Below are 17,336 nucleotides of genomic sequence, written 5' to 3'. Positions count from 1 at the left end.
GGGGGGGGGGGGAGGGGGGGTTAAAACCCCAAATTGCAATCACGTATAAAGGATAGCTCGAGGGAAATTGAAATTAATCGTTAAAGAAAAAAAGACCGCTCGAATTTACAAAATTTTTTGACAGGCAATCGTCGACATATTTGGAGCAATATTTTTAAAAATACAGGTCAGTTGATGCAAAAATATATATAACTTTTGCCATGCTCGGATACTGACGGACAACAACGTGAACTTTCTACTTCGTGATTTTGGATGAGTTTGCGAGATTTTTTTTTACCAAGCATAAATCTACTTTTCCCCCACTACTTCAAATGGTGCCGTTGATGGCAGCTTTACAGTCTGTGTCAAACATCCACCGTGTATGCGAAACTGCGCAGCTTCGGGTAGGCCGAGGCGCCGGGTGTCTGCTGGCATCGTGCCAGCTTATGGATTAATGTATAGCTTGCGAACGTCGTTTCTTTAGACGGAACCTGACCTTGCTTTCAGTTACCGACTTATTTTCGAGAGTTCGCCAAACTCCGCGAAGTGATTTGACCCCGATGGTTTCGCCAGGAAGAATGCACGGAAAGCTATAACGCCCGATGCCCATAACGTATTGAGACTACGGCGGTAGTCAAGCTGTGTATTGAGTTATTCCTTTGGTAAGAGAAATATGATTCGTAGTAGAAAAAAAAAAAAAAAAAAAAAAAAAAAAAAAATGAAAAATTATTCGAAATAACATCCAGGAAAGATCTTGCCGAGATTTCAAAGACTTGCAACAACAATTGCCACACGATTACCAATGACTATTCTGCCACGGTGACACAATGGTACAAGCAAAACGTCCGAGTGAGCCTTGAAGGCTGTTATGGTTGGTCAGGAAACAGTAAAAGCGACAGGGACCTGTATCTAGTCGCATAGCAAATTTCTATGAGGAAACGACGTTGCCGTAACGCGACGACACTTTGCCTATCTTGATACGCTTTACGAGTTTGTTTTGACGCTCGCGAAAATCCACTTCCATAATTGTGACGTAAAGGACGGCAGCTACCGACGTAAAATTTTTCACGAGCTCGACTAGGGAAGCATTTGTTTAAGAAAACGGAGAAATAAGGGACGATTGCTAATGTTATTATTATACCAATGTATCCCTTCCCTATAGAGAATAAAAGCTAAGAATGGCATTCAGGCGCGTTCGCATTTATCGTCGATTGCAAGAAAGCAGGTCAAGCACGAATAATTTTAGTTTTCTATGACATCTTTTTGCCGGACTCCCCTCCTCCCTCCCACTCTTGCAGTGCCCTTCGCAAAATGATAAACAATCGTGAAAATAGAAAAAACCTTTGGATCAACGATAGTCAATAAATTTTGAAACGTATATAGAGGCTTTTCAGAGAGTATGGAATATATGCGAAGGGGGAACCGCGATATATATATACAGCATTGTTTTCTCCGACAAAGCGATTTTTAGGATGAAATAAAGAGGTGAAAATTTTATAATGAAAATTTGCCGTGTCGCCGGGTTAGCCTTGTTCAAACGTACGACAGGTAATGATCACAGAAGATGGATTGCAACGGGCGTCATTAAACGTCGAGAAGAGGGCCGCCTAGCCTTCACCCACTTTTAACAAACGACCAGACACGTCAAAGAATCTTGCCACGGTGATAAATCTAGCTCGGTTTATCCTCTTATCGAGATTCGTACGCGATAACCTACTACAGTTTTCATTCGGAGCTATAAAATGAGCAGGTTAAGTTGAGCGACGCTAGTCTGAGGGGTCTAATATCTTGTTATTTACGACGAGCCTATCAGTTTTCTTTTTACATTCAAAGATATCAAAATCTTGATTAAATTAGAGTCTACAACCGATACTTAAATATAATTTACGAGATCGATACATGAAATAATTTTTATTAAGATGTCACGTGACTGAATTATTACCTGTAGAGTATCTATTTGTTACGTAAGATTTTTTAAATAAATTTTCTTAAAAACCGAAGGCAAAATCCCACGCGTGTCGATCTGACGTCAGACTCTTGTTACATAATCGAAACTTAGAGAATTTCTTGAGAAAACCTATAGTTCGGGTGCGTCGTAAATAGTTTCAAGGGAAAAAATCTAGATGACAGTACTGTGGGGATATGTGCGTAGAAGGAAAATTGCTCTTTTTTTATTACTGATCATTTTGCATTAAATAACCGAACATGCATACGTGCCGGAGTTCACGTACGTCAGTTGCTATATGGCGTGGATCCTGATTCCTTTGTTCAGGATCGGTGAGCTCCAGACGAATAAAGCTCGACACTCGATGGACCTACTACGCAACGGCCGATACTAACGGCCGACACACAAAGGAAACGTAAAACGTGACGTGACGCACAATGAAACAAAACGCTATACATTTATCCGCGCTAAAAATACAGACAGGAACCTGCATAAAGAAATACAGTATCGAGCAGTTTGATAAATTATTAACTGTGCCGAATAAGAAATAACGGGAATATCTATTTCCTAGTCGATAATCATTCATTTTTAGCCAATCGGTTACCGATCATTATGTATGTTCGATGATCGATAGGCACAGTCATAACTAATATCCTACGTGCTTAATGATCTTCCCACAGCTGGCGACACGATTACACATATATATATATATATATATATCGTCGTAACGAACACAGTGACTAATGGAGTCACGCGAATTCTTTTTCGAATGAAGTGTCTTATATATTGCATTATTTAACAAAGGGATATTTTATCATACAGAAATATGAATTATTAATCTCTTACTCGAGCAATCTAAACGATCCTCGTGCTTTACATTTTGGCTGATACACCTGACTAAGGATGGTCAGACAGTGGTACCTACGCGTATAGGTGCATGTGTGAAGTTTTCAAGTAGCGACGCTAGTAATGTCTCTCTTTAGTGGGAATCGTCGAATGAATGTTTTACGTCTACTTTTTTAGTGGCATTCGTTCGAGAAGGAAAGGAAAGATCGTTAAGGAAAAAATATATATATATATATATATTTATTTTTATATTATACAATATTTAAGAATTTTTTATATATTTAAAAATTTTTTTAACAAGTATATATATATATATCGGGACTCGGCGATTTCTCGTATGTTATTTCGTTGAAGCTTAATAAAGGGGAGACGAGAGTGCGCGTGACGATTCGCCACGCGAACAGTATAGTTACCGATAACGATTAATGCTTCGAATCTTGTATGCTTACCAATAGGTCAGCCCTCGAATAGGCTATCACTCGTATTGGCGACAGTCGAGAGATCGTGGGGGAAATGCAGATTCTTCTGGTTACAGAAGTGGCGCAGCTAGATCGGACAAAAGTTCAGATCGCAGCGAAGCGCTTGATCGGTGCATGTGGCTGCCACGCGACCCATTTATCAGTGACGTCGTTAACGAGCGTCTGTCGTAAGATTTATTTGTTACATTAATTGCCCTTGGAGAATTTTAATCGTGACTGTATTTTCTTTTTTTCTTCCATTTCGTCTGGATTCAATCAAGATTGGATTCTGGATTCAACAGTGTCGCGGCACTGTCGAGAGCTGTGAAAACATTCGTTGGTCTTACCAATATAAAAAATTTCAACTAGGGTGTAAACGCGTGCTAATTACCCGAGCGAAGTCTTTGTTTTCTCTTTCAAAAATTGTATCATAGAATCTGATAAAATTTATAAGTGGGTATCATATTAAAAGCCCTGTCAGATAACATCCTATTCCTCTTCCCGGTAGTAGCGAATCTGTAAGCATCTCCGATAGATAAAAATTTTAGATCCTTATTTTCCGCGGAATAGGAATTAATGGCTTACCGTCCTACACATAAACGGGCATACACGGATTTCACACTGGATATGTCTATTTGCATCTAATCGAACTTTAAATAATCAATCACAGACTGTGACGTAGATTAAAGAGGAAAAAAATAAATAAAAAGCTCAAAGTACATAGGCGCCTGATAGAAATTGAGGTCGCGATCATTGAATATCATCTACGAAGTATGTAAGAGTCATGAAGTGACGTTGGGACTTGAGGAGAAGTGAGGGGAGGGAGAAGGAGCGAGTAAGAGGGGATGACGAATAAGATAAAAAAATTCTACGAATCATCTGACGAAATGCCCAAATTATTCGACGCCTACAGGACGTCACATCGAATTGACATGTAAATTCAAAGATATGGACTCTGATTGGTTCCTATATGGACGATACAGCCCTGAAACATCCCTTAAGATATTTCCCACGCGTATCGCGGCTACGCGTGGTCACGTGTGTGATACACAGGAAACTACCGGTACGTGCTTTCGGGCACGAAGACGGTTGCGCTTATTTACAGGTTCTATTATTATCTGGGTCAAGATAGAAACGTGGTGGGTTTAAAATAACTGGCAAAATTTTATTTTCTTTCCTCCGACTAAATTTCATTGCGGAATCGTTATTTATTGGGAGGAGAGGAACGCGATATTTCGACGAGGTTAAAAACGTAGTAACATATCGCGGATACAAAGTTTTCCTGATTCGTTCAAACTCGACTGCGGATGATTAGGACGAGTTTCTTTTTCTCTCGTCGAGACTTTTACATCTTTGAGAATTTCGTGACTCCGGGCACGTACAATTCTTTTGATTCGGCTTGTAATAACGTGGAGGATATAAGGAACGAGAGAGGGGCAAAAAAAAGGAAAACAACAATGATAAAACGAATTATCGAATACCATAGAGCTAATAGTATCCCGCGGCGTTAAAAATGATTGATAAAACGATGATATTGATTCCACGATTAAAGACTAATGAGAACTTGTTGACCTCAGTGCAGATCGTGTTGACATTGTCACGCCGATATCCAGCTTCGGCTGGTTTGACGTTACATTTTTGGTACTGAATGACGAGCAATGATCACGAGGGATACACGTGATTTCCGAGAGACTATTTATGTAGCGCCTGACCCTAAGAACGAGGGGTTAATGTATGGAGTGAGGTTAGGAAGAAATCAATATATCTTTCAATCGATGATAATGCGTTAGATGAGGTCTGATCACTGCCGAATAAAATGATAGACATTTGGAAAGTGCTGTCATTGGATATTTTCTGGATCGTGATTACGGTCCCGATATTATTTTCAAACAGCGCGACAGTATGATTTTTGGAAATGCAAAGTTAACCATAATTTTTGAAATTATTTTACGTGCATTGCAGCGAGGACGAATCGCGAATAAATAATGAATATTCTATTGAACTTCTCTAGGACAACTACGACGGTTCCAAGAATCACGTTTGATCTATTGGAATTGACTAGGAGAGCTGTGCTGGATATAGATAAGCACTTTTTTTTGTATTCCTGGGAAAAGCCAGGTAGATGTACTACTATCGGAAACCGTGCCCCCTACCTCATTCAAATATTGATCATGTATTCCCGTGATGTAAAAAAAAAAACCACCTACAGTTTTCACGCACTCGAAGCACAGTATCTTCCTTTGTATTTCATTAAACGTCCATGTTCCCCTGAGTATATGTTCCTAGAGGTGAGAAACTCGTGAAACTGGTAAAGCCCAATTGCAAAACTTTTCACGGTAAATATCGTCGTGCCGATTCAATTACGTATAACATTTTTTTAACGAGACATATACAATAGACTTCCTGAATCTTTATTTTTAAATTCACCGTACAATTTTAAACGCGTAATTTATCCGAACGTCAAACTCTGTACGAAATTGCCTATCGATTAACTCGTGAAAATACTACGTTTGCTTATAAATGTTAGATCGACCGCCCTGGGCCATAATCAGTGACGTGTAAAGGCATGAGTTAAGTTACCAGGTTAAAACGAATTGTACCGAGCGAACAATCGAATTTCAGTGACGTATCCACGTCAAGACCCATAGTCTACGAACAATTGATATCGTGCTGTCCTATATGCGAGGTCAAATTTTCCACGCTACGCAGTGTGTCTGCTACTAATTCGATGAGTACTCATGAAATTCATCCGGGTAAGTAGACTACACATATATCGATAGTAGCTTAATCTGATGGAACAATATTTACTCCAGATGCACACGTCAGTTTACTTTCTTATATATGTAGAAGCCACACGACTCGCGCCACCATTAGGCGTCTCAAGCTATACGAACATTTCGAGTTCCTTTTACAACCGTTGGATTTTCAATGCAATATAAAAAGTTACCGCGCACTCACTCGGCTAACAGTGTTATTACGGTTCGGGCATTCTTTCGCCGAGGGGATTGAAAGCTGATTGATATCAAGAGGAAACGAGGAAACAGTATACAGGGTGGGACGATAATATTATGACGATAAAGTCGTTATACGGATATCGAATCCATATGAAATATTGATGACAAACGATATATCGATTTTCACGAAAGTTTCTTTTACTTACCATATGCTAATTTAGCTGCTAGTTTCTCTCACTTGAATTTTAGTGGCGCCACTGTTGTTTTTACGGAACGACATTCGCCCTGCGATATACGGTTCGACTGTCTGATCGACTGTGGCGATGGTTCAGGTTTGTTAAGGTATCGGCATTGCATTTACAGGCTGTTACTAAAGACACGTTAAACAGTACGTAAATGACATGTTGCCACCATTCGCGAGTACGACGTGCGCGCAGTATGTTCCTTGCCTGTTATCTCGATTTAACCCTCTTGGACTTGTGTTTTTCAAAAACATTTGCAAGTTCCCTCGGCATCGCTCGAAGTCTTCCAGGAGCGACCCACGTAGTCGGTTCTTGAGCCGTCCTTTGCTTCTAGAGGATTATACAGATAAGAATGCTCTATGATGCTCGTTATCAGTACGATCGAACCGTGCGTTACTGATATAGAAATTTTCCAGGAAAACTTTGTGGTTACGGGAAAGTCACATATGGGAAATAACAGGGAGACACGTGTTAAAAACATTTTCATTCTCATTCGTTGAAAACGATTCGTTTAACTTGCAGAAGTTTCATCGAGCGTGACGTCGCGATTTCACGAGTTCAATCGAGCGGACAAAATATTTTCGTAAAATTTTGATATTTTTACTCTTATTTTTATTAGCAGAATGGGTATCCGTTTTCATGTAATAACGAAAGAAAAGAATCGCTTAACGTTTCTGTGAAATACTCACTCTCATTATTGACGTATGCGAGCCTTCTTTCGTCGGGGTTGCGATGACGTCATTTTTGATACGATATTACATTATTTCCTTCCTCCTTACGTTCATCTCGCTCGGTGACGTTAAATTGGCCAATTATTAAAAACTAATTCGATTCGCGATAACAGCTAATTAGGCACGATTGAATTTAATGGATTTTCAAGAAATTACCTACCCACTCCTTTCATCATTGAAATAATTAAGGTAATACAATTTCGCATTATTGCCGCTAATTGGTATTCAATCAAATTTATATTCAATCAATTGCCAGCACTATATATAAGGATCTTGCCCTGTGCTGATGATTTTTCATTAATTTGATTCCACATCTCCATAGATTATAATCGTCCATATGACTGACGGACAAATGGATGAATTCGACGGGTTAATTAATTTTCTCAGATCAACTAAACCTGACAATTAATTACGGCGACGTTCGATGACTGCAGGTGATTCTAACCGATGGGTCACGCACTTCACGCATATTAAAAGGGATGCACGTGACAAATGAATATTAAACGCCACACTTTGGCCGCCTTGCAGTTACGTGTATTATATACGTATAGAGATCAGGAGCGTGTAGAATATGTGAAAAAATTGTAGGTGAAAGTTACAAGACGATTTTCCTATTAAAAAATGAGTGAACGTCAATTGTCTTAGTAATCAAACGTAATTTTTAATCAATTACTATAAATACTCGTGTTTTGGAAATAAATCGTATCATTCGATTGGATATCCTTTTCACAGAGCCTTATAGGTCCTATCAAAGTTTTCTAGTAGAAATTTACAACGTGAATCATTGTTGTGACTCGAGTAGTAAATAATGGTACGTAACGTTTATAAAAATCTGATAAAATAAGAATTACATATTGCATGCAAGATTTACGCTGATAATTTGATAGTGTCCTGGAATGTTATCTTTTGTGTTGACACATAGATAAAAGGACAGCCATTAATTTTAACATCCAATTTCACATTAAGAATAATTTATTTTGAAAATTTTCGAGTCATGATAAAATCGTTCAAAATTTTTATTACGATGAAATCATATGTTTGCATTTGTTTTTAGACAATCTTGATCGAGTATTGATACATTCCTTATTTAAATTGTATGTCCGAAGAATTTTATTCGAAAGTCATAGTTTATGAAATCTGAAAGTCGATCCATTAAATATTTCTTTGGTTGATATTACGGTATCTTAATAATTTTTTTTGTTTCCAAAAAAAAATCCATTTTGGTTATACACATACATTGACGAGTCAAGGGTGTATGTCGATAGATTAAAAGTTATATGTTTGTGACACGTGAAAGTTTCTTGCTACGTTGATAATTTGCGCAACTCGCAGACGTATGCTTAAAAAATAAATGTGAATTCTGAAAAAAAGTGGATACGTACGATTCCGAGGAAATATTCAAAGTGCGTAGGTACTTTGTTACAGTGTCTGTAACGGCATTCACAATTTATACACAAAATCGATCGCTAATTTTCAAAACAGTCCAAATACACCGCTGGGACTTTGCAAGGATCTGGTTTTCGTCGTGAATAAGGTAGATCAATTTAACGGGAATCGCTGTAGTGTAAAAAGTATTCCGGAGTTTCGTCAAGACTTCATAAAAAATTAATGGGTACGTGACAAAGGGAATAGACTGCTGATAAAAGCTTCCTAAAGGGAGACATAGCCAAACCATCGGCAAGGAGAAATGTGATAAGCGACTACTACTAAATATTCACTATTTGAACTTATGACTGAAAGACTCGAATTCACTATCAATCTATAATATTTCCGCAAACAAATTTAATATTCACCTTATCACATAAATAAACCGTGACGCATGTCTGCAGAAAAATAAAATAACAGAATCAAAAATTCGCTCGGATAAGACTTTTCGAAAAATTGACTAATAACTATCTTAATGCAACGAAGCTAAAATGATTAAGTATAAAGAGCAAATATACAATTTTTTGAAAAATTATAATCAATATACTCAGTACGAACGTACGGCCATTGTTTTTTTGAATTAATAATAAAAAATATATAGATATAGCTGTACGATGATAAAATATCAGGTTCCAGGTACCAAGCCTTAAGTATTACATGTATACACACATACACATATCCATACGCGTCAGCATTAAAAACGCACGTGTTAAAACACCTGACCCAAGTGATACCGTAACGATACCACTTGTCGAACACCGTGAAAACACTCTGAAAGTCATCGCGCTAGAACGACTTTAGCTTTGCGAATTAATTTTCGCATTTTTTACGTCACGAGGAACACTTCATTCTCACGCGATCACTTTACTGCGCTGCCCATTTAGCATAAAATTCACCATGTATCCTATTTGACTTACGTTGTTGATAACGTTAACATTCTTCGAGTGATAAAAGACGTGCGTCTTAACCCCCAGAGGCCACATCTCTTTCCAATGACATAGAGACCACACGGGTGCAAATATGGTTTTTACTCTTTTAAATCGTAATTCCTTCTCTTTGGCTTAACCTTGTTTGATCGATAACGGTATAAATATGGGGTAGAATTTCCCTAGGATTTTGAATATTTCATTCGCAAAAGCGTAAAAATACATTGTCACGTGGATAAATAGGTTTTTTCAAAAAAGAAAAATGTTAAATTCGATTTTTACGAAAAAGTTTGTATCTTTTTTTTTTTTAAGAGATAAGTCACAGATTCTTTGGAAAAATAAAGGTAAAGATTTGTACTGAAGTGGGAGGAAATCGTTTATTCAATAAATTATAAATAACTATTTTTAACAGGGGCTTGAAATAATGGTAATTTCGCAACTATGAAAAATACTGTAGAATACAAAAAAAAAATACTTTATTTTGAAAATGTCACTTATAATATTCATATTTATTGTTTATATTATTAGTATTTAATTAAAAATATATATTAATTAATGTTATTAACGCAATTAACACATAATCCTGCCCGATGCTCGTCGCACATGCGCCAAAAGCAGGAGACGCACTTCATTCGCGTGCGTGTTGCCTGCTGACTTGATGTACAGTCAAATTTTAGGTTAGGTACATCGATCATATTAAAATTTTATCATAGCGACTAAGAGTACTTACGTATTGGACGACAGCAAAATGAAAATACGCTTTTTATCACGAAAACTCCAAAAAAACAAATGGCACCTTTCTTCTAACGCCGAAGCCACAGGGGTGCAAACGTGCACCTCGCCTACTTTTCGCTGGCTTTACCCTGCGCTTACCCTGCGCTTACCTTTATCTTTATAAAGGGCAATTGCTGAATACACAATGGCTGTATGGCGATTGACGTCAAGCTGCTGCTCGACAATTAGACTAGCCTATAGACATAATTATCGTATATGGTATAAGGCTCCACTGTGCGTGTCCTACGAGAGAGGGGCATTTGAAATTTTCGGCCTGCCCGATTTTCACCCGTGTGGCCACTAGGGGTTAATTTTAATCACAAAAGAAAACTTTTACACGCTTTTTTAAATTCTACGTATACCTCAGACCCGTAAAAAATGAGTCAAAAAAAATCCGAAGACTGTCCGAATTACGTTGCCATTATTTTTGTAACGTATGTACATATTTACCGTGCTTAAGAAGTTAAAAAAAAAAGTGGTTAACAGGGTAACATTTTTTTTTGGAATTCAACTCAATACAAAAGTACATACGTGGTACGCGCAACGCATTCAAGTACACGTGTATGGATACACGAAGGAAGATGGTCGGCCAATGACGTCACGCGTTCTCCTTTCATCCAGATGGAAACGCCGTTCTCGTTATTCGATTTAACGATTAAAACCTTTTCAAGCGAGACGTCACTGGTTTCCATGAAAGGATTCGTTAGCTCGACAGTCGCGTTAAGTTAATCACGCAAACCGATTTCTCTCCTTGCACGTGAGATCGAATCTGCAATCCGTACGAGCGAACGTCATGGACACTTTCGCGACGAACTACGTTAACGCATAGCTACGACACTTCCGCAATATTAAGTGCCCATGCGAATCGATCCAATGGAATTCCTGAAATTATAGTGCGAACATTAAGCGTCGTTCATAGCATCGCGATAAGTGAGATATCGGGGAATCGACAATTTACAATCAGGTCGTGTTAAATGTTTCCTCGCCATATCGATCGATGAGAATCTACGTTTATCTTGGATACGACATGAAATCGCCATTAAGGTATAACGAATCGTTATATTCCTACTTGTTGCAGTCTTCGGGAAGCGACCTCGATTCCATGAGAACGTAGCTTTAATTTTATCAGAACAGAGAGAGAGAGAGAGAGAGAGAGCGAGAGTGAGCGAGCGCGAATTTTCAATTCCAATTAATTAGTCGCTTATTCGTAGCGCGTAGGATATAAAAAAAGGGAACCTCGACGGTTTCCATGAAAATTACAGGGCAACACGGTGAATTTGGTGAACGGGGTTCCTGATTGATGACACGATAACGTTAAATTGAGATCGGCCCGTTTCCACGAAAGGAATGTGTCATCACTCCCGTAGCTTCGTCGAGGATGTCGCCGCTTGTCGTCGATCGTCGTACATCACCTAGTCAGGTCAAGGCAGTGCGTTCATTTCGGCGACTATAAAAATATCCCAAGCCCGGATCGTGCGTTCGCATTAATTTATCTTTATAATTGTTAAGTCTGGGAACCCTCGAGAACCCCCGGTCTTTTTCGCTTTTGTCCGTCCTGCAGGAAAAGGAAGGTAGCCTGTTACCCGCGGTGCCATCCGAATTAAAGGTTGCTAATGAAAACGCCGCCTATTTTAGCCTCTACGACGAAGCACGTTGAGCCAATAGAAGAAGCTCAGGCATACGAAGGACCGTATCAATAGCCAGCCGATATGCAGCGTGACTTGCCATTGAAAATTTAGCACCGTTTTAAGAGCTGACACCGGTTAAAGTCTCGTATTGTCAGTAATGTACAAAAATGACTGTTTTAGGTTTTAGCTTTAAAATTATATATCCCAACCTCACGTTGAACTTTCGCGATCTACTTTTAAGACAGAGATATTAGGGTTCGTTCGGATCAAAGGCAGCGAACAGCAGGCAGCGGCCAATAGCCTGGAAACCCTAACCAGCGATTCCAGTAATATCTTCAACTTGAGATTCCTGATCGAATGTACATACGTACATACACGAATCTTAACTAATCAATATTTTGTAAAATTATTCAGGTCTAAAATCGTGCTCACGCTTGCCAAACCCAGTATTAGCCTGAAAGTTCTGCCTGTAGGATCCCGTAGACTAAAACCGGTGTCAAGTTTTGCTAAACCCAAAGAAAAGAAGGAACGAAAATTGTATAGGCTCAAACCGGCACCAGATTTATACTTACAATTTGATTTGATTTTAACGAATTTAAAAGAATAAACGCTTCCTGGTGACTTTTCTATGAAAATTTCGTTCCATTAACTTCTGCAATTACGCGCCGAATACACGTTGTGATTTTTTAGAAAATTCTTGCCCCGTGGTGGGTGCGATAGGCAGGGGAGGTTGTCTTTTTTCAAATTGATACTTCACACAAATTTTGTTCTCGTAACCGGGACATGACGGATGACGAATTTTCCAATTTCCATTTGCTCTCCAGTCATGCGTGCGTATGCGTCAACGGGCACGTGTTAAATTCGTGACGTGTACAAATAGGATAATATTAATCTACTGTAGCGTCCCCTGTACAATACCCATCCTCCTTCAATTTGCCAGCTTGTCGCCCTTCTGACCTCTTGGCCTGCCTGATGTCACGAGTTAAGATAAATCGCGAGATCCTTTTCGGGAGTGAATCACAAAGGGGACATTTGCCGAAGGACGAGTGAACGACGGTGCTGCCATCTCGGTCGATTGGTCTGATCTTCTTGACTTCCTTTCAACCGAAACGAAAGGAACGAAACTTTTTAACGATCGGCCCATTGCCGCGGGTTCCTCTATACCGAAATTACATTATTTGACTGAACCCTATGACGTCAAAGAGACGGAACGGAGATGAATCTTCGCGTCTTTGACAGCCAATGACTCACAGTAAATCATTGTGGTAGGACGACTCGTACCCTTTCTGACGTTGATCCTCTCGTTTTACGGACACATTTTCTCAACCTTGTGAAACCTTAATTGACTGGGTCGACTAACCTGATTTTTCTATGGAGTTTGAGTTTACTTGTGGGATATATGATATATATATATTGCTTGTATTAATGATTGCGTCATTGTCGAAATTTATTGGGGCATTGATTAAAATGTATATCAATAAATTGTATGCAAAAATTATACCATGATAATACGATTCTTCGAACAACTGTTTTAATCACCGACAAATTATTTTATGATAAGACTTGCCAGACTCGCGGAACAATGGCAGACTGCGCGGCGCGCACGTATATATGTAAATATATATCGATATAGATATCCAAATCTATACGTATACATTTAAAATGAGCAATTTATGCCAAAATATTTGTTCGCTTATTCATACATTCACAATAAATTGTTAGACCAAATTGTCAAAAAATGGATAAAATATCGGTGTCACTCACAGTTTTTTCATCCACAGTAATCAGATAAAAAAACGTGTCTCTTATTCTGGACCCTGAAATTCTACGTATACGTAGTGCCAGTGAAGCGTAATTTTCAAGAAAAAAAAAAAAAAAAATGAAAATCACGTCATATAGGTAAACATTTCTTCGAGCAGTAATCCTAGCAATATTTTATTTCCATTCGGCGAAGATAACTAAGAAAAACAGTAAAACGGTATCATAGTTGTTATCTTCGTTCTCCAATCGAGATCCGTTAAACAATACCGAACGTAATTAACATTCTTACAGTCACCCAAAGAACAACTTTTTGACAACTGACAAAAAAAGAAAGTGTTCTCCAATGACGCAATCGGACCCTTTTTCGTGCATAGATTTAATGCATGGTTTGACGCGAGCGAGCCAGGCCCACGTGTTCCGTCCGTCAAAAATTGTGCTCGAAATTCCATTCTTGTAAGAGCAATTTACGTCAGCTGTGCTTTCCTATAAATATTCATGATTGAGAACGATCGATTATTATGGTCAAGTGAACACGACGAACAATGACAGCTCTTATCTGTCTTGCTGACCAAAATCGATATCGAATATCGATACGAAATAGTCTTCCATTGAGAATCAAATTAATTTAAAGTGTTCCTCCACGATAATACGAATATTTGAGAAATTCAAAAAAAATCTACTATAGTATATCCAATCCACAATATACACGTATTACATCCCTGCTGTAACACGGATGGCGCTGTTGCAATACGACCTCGAAAAATCCTCAGGGATGAAACGCGATACAAAAATAATATTCCAAAAATACGAATACTTCCCACGTGATCCCCCAGTCTCGCACGGTTATTTACAGGTACGACAAAAGTACGCCCGACTTGGTGATTCTATACAAGAACCGTAACCCGTGATGGCACGAAGCACGAGGACTGGCGACGGCGAACGTCACCGTCGTAGACGTCAATGAAATTGCACAAGCGTAACAAGATTTTGCGTAAGAGTCTCACGTACCCTAATATATTCGCAACGTCGAGCCTCCTTTTTTTCACGAGCACCACCTTGCAGTTGCACAAGGTAAGTGTTACTCGTGTTATAAAATCACAATCGATTAGCATTCATTGAGGCTCGACGTCTTCGTTGAGAAACATGACGGTATAGAATTTATAAGGATACGAGAGTACAAGTAATATATAAATGGGGATAATGAACAATTCATTGATGGTAAATTAGGGCGAAGAAAATTGAACATTGTATAACGTATTATCGCAATTATGTTCATTAACGATTAAATTTGAACAATTAACTAATTGATTATATTTCATGGACTCTACGCGAATCCCTTTGATTTTGCAAGAAAAAAAATTATTCTTCATTTCCAGCCCTTTCGACGGACTTCGTTATTGACTGACGTACGAGTGTACACGCTGGCAAGAAAAACTTCAGCTGTCATTAGATGTATGACGACCGGGAGAGAAAATACGTTGAAATACGTGACGAATAAGGTGGAAGATTTTACAGGATCGATTTTGAGTTACATGAATTCTGTATACGTATAGCTATGTACGTACGTATACGACGAGGATATATGGATATTCTATAATATGTATATATTCATAGGATATATACGTATGAAATAAATTTATAAGGTTCTGACAGGCTCCTGGCAACTGTTTTCAGATGTTAAAGTAAAAGACGAGAAAAGATGGAGTAAGTGAAATCTTTGTATGAATTTGACAAGTGATTGGGAAATCGATTACGTAGAGATTTGGTAGGGTGAGTTCTTATGAGAGAACCGAGAGCCATACATTTTAGTACAAACTGGAATCATAGATGGCGCTGGCTAGCAAGTCTCGCGCGTGCACAATATCTCAGGATGAAAACCGCATTAATTGCCGCTTTGGTCAACGTTCGTCCCGACAGGACGTTCCATTTGCGGTTCGAATAATGCAGATGCAATTCGATGGCGGCGACCAATTTCTAGACAGGTACTTGGGCATAAACGAGTTAATCGAATGTGAAGCAATTTAACGGGAGTCCGATTTAACGATTTCACGATAATTAATTACCTCTCGGGAAAGTAGGTACCGAGTAAATGGGATAGGGAAGGTATATACTACTGACGTCGTTACGGGAACTACGTAGAAGCGAGAAACTTCTGACCTTTCGCCACCTCGTTCGCCATGGAGGTAAACACGGTCGCTCGTGCGAATTAATTTCCTCCAACTTTTACCCTCCATGGAAAATTAGTTTATCATATCCAATCCAGACTTCGTGACAAAGTAGTTTCCTATTTCGTAAAAGTATAAGAGCCACGAGTGCCATAATTTGACGAACAATTAATTATTCTGACAAATATTAATATTCGCCCGAAAAAATCGTTCGATCCTATGGTCCTACTTGAAAATTTTTTATTTCATATTTTTTTGGATTAATCAATTTTTTTTTAAGAATTTCACTCCAACTGATTTGTAGGAATCTTTGAAAAATCTAAACAGTTTTACATCTGCTGCCGTATTCGTAGATTAGCATATTCATGTTGACCTTTGCTCTTGTACGAAACGAAGATTCCAATGATCCTCCTCGTTCTCACAGAATGACAAGCTCTCGGTTGTCTCTTACGGAATTTTAATAATTTTCGCAAATGATGTAAAAATGATTAAGAAACTTTCGTGAACCGCTTCGTCCGAAGCTTTCGCGGAAAACGTAAAATCTCGCTCGCATTGATACGAAAAAGATTTCAAACTGGATTTTCCAGTCGAAATTCAAAGAAATCGATGGCCAATTACGACTGCGAGCTCGATTCGACAAAGAGAAAAAAAGTCCGAGGGGTGAGTACGAGTACGAGTACAGCTAATAAAGATTGTTAAACTCCGTAGAGAAAAAAATTAAAACCCAATTTCAGTAACGCCTACAGCCAAATACGATATTTCGTAAAGCCCTAGAAAATAAAAGGCATTGAAATTTTTCTTTTAGCTACGACCCCGCCTGATCGTACCAAATTGAAAATCAATGTCACGTTAACTTCCGGTAGCTGCGCGTGAGCCGTCGTTCACCGGAAATAACGACTACGTTAAATAACTACAGTAAGCCGATACTGTACTACGAAATCATTACGTAGAATCTCAAAATGACGAATTCAAAAGACTACGTCAAAATTCAGCTGTCACCCTGTATATTTTACGTCAAAAGTACTCTGGTATGATCACTGGATGCTGGGATCTGATGTACCGTAAATAAATGAACAACGCCAGGAATTCTTAACAACAGAAGATTGACTACGTCAATATTCGTGAGACTAAATAAAATGACGTATGCAAAAAGTCAATACACCCTCATGCCAATTGTCGTTAATGTAATTTGTCTGAATAAAGAGCTCGCAGAATCCCATTCGATTTCTCGAAATATATATAATCCTATTAGTCTGATGAAATTTCTATAATTAACCCGAGTAACGAATTTCACCCTAACGTTGTAACTAATTTGATCGTATACGTTGAGCAAGGGGGAATAGACTCTTCTCATTGGATGGGTGAAAGAATTTCGTGAATTCAAGTGACACTCTCAAAGTGAGCTACGCAAAGTCTACGTTTTCACTGTAGGGCATATTCGAGCGGATAGGCGAACGTCGTAGGTTCTTCGACGAGGACATTAATGTTGAGAAGTAAGTACT

At 38.6% G+C, this 17,336-nt stretch overlaps 1 protein-coding gene and 1 long non-coding RNA gene across 17 annotated transcripts in view; one reads left to right on the top strand and one right to left on the bottom strand.

Annotated features, from left to right (window-relative positions):
* LOC112494781 overlaps positions 1-17,334 on the top strand; it is a 22,415-nt gene extending 5,081 nt beyond the window's left edge. For 2 of the 5 annotated variants that reach the window (XR_003060600.1, XR_003060599.1), the window contains exon 3: positions 14,523-17,334. This is a non-coding gene — a long non-coding RNA (uncharacterized LOC112494781). The remainder of the gene's footprint in view (positions 1-14,522) is intronic. The other 3 variants (XR_003060602.1, XR_003060603.1, XR_003060601.1) reach the window with 3 other exon arrangements.
* Positions 1-17,336, bottom strand: part of LOC107270594 (cAMP-specific 3',5'-cyclic phosphodiesterase) — a 222,580-nt gene that overhangs the window by 20,699 nt on the left and 184,545 nt on the right. The window lies entirely within an intron of this gene.

Source organism: Cephus cinctus, unplaced genomic scaffold, assembly GCF_000341935.2.
Source record: "Cephus cinctus unplaced genomic scaffold, Ccin1 Ccin1_scaffold0805, whole genome shotgun sequence".
In the NCBI taxonomy this organism is placed as follows: Eukaryota; Metazoa; Arthropoda; class Insecta; order Hymenoptera; family Cephidae; genus Cephus; species Cephus cinctus.
The sequence above is the reverse complement of the archived record's forward strand: the minus strand, read 5'-3'. Positions and strand labels throughout refer to the sequence as shown.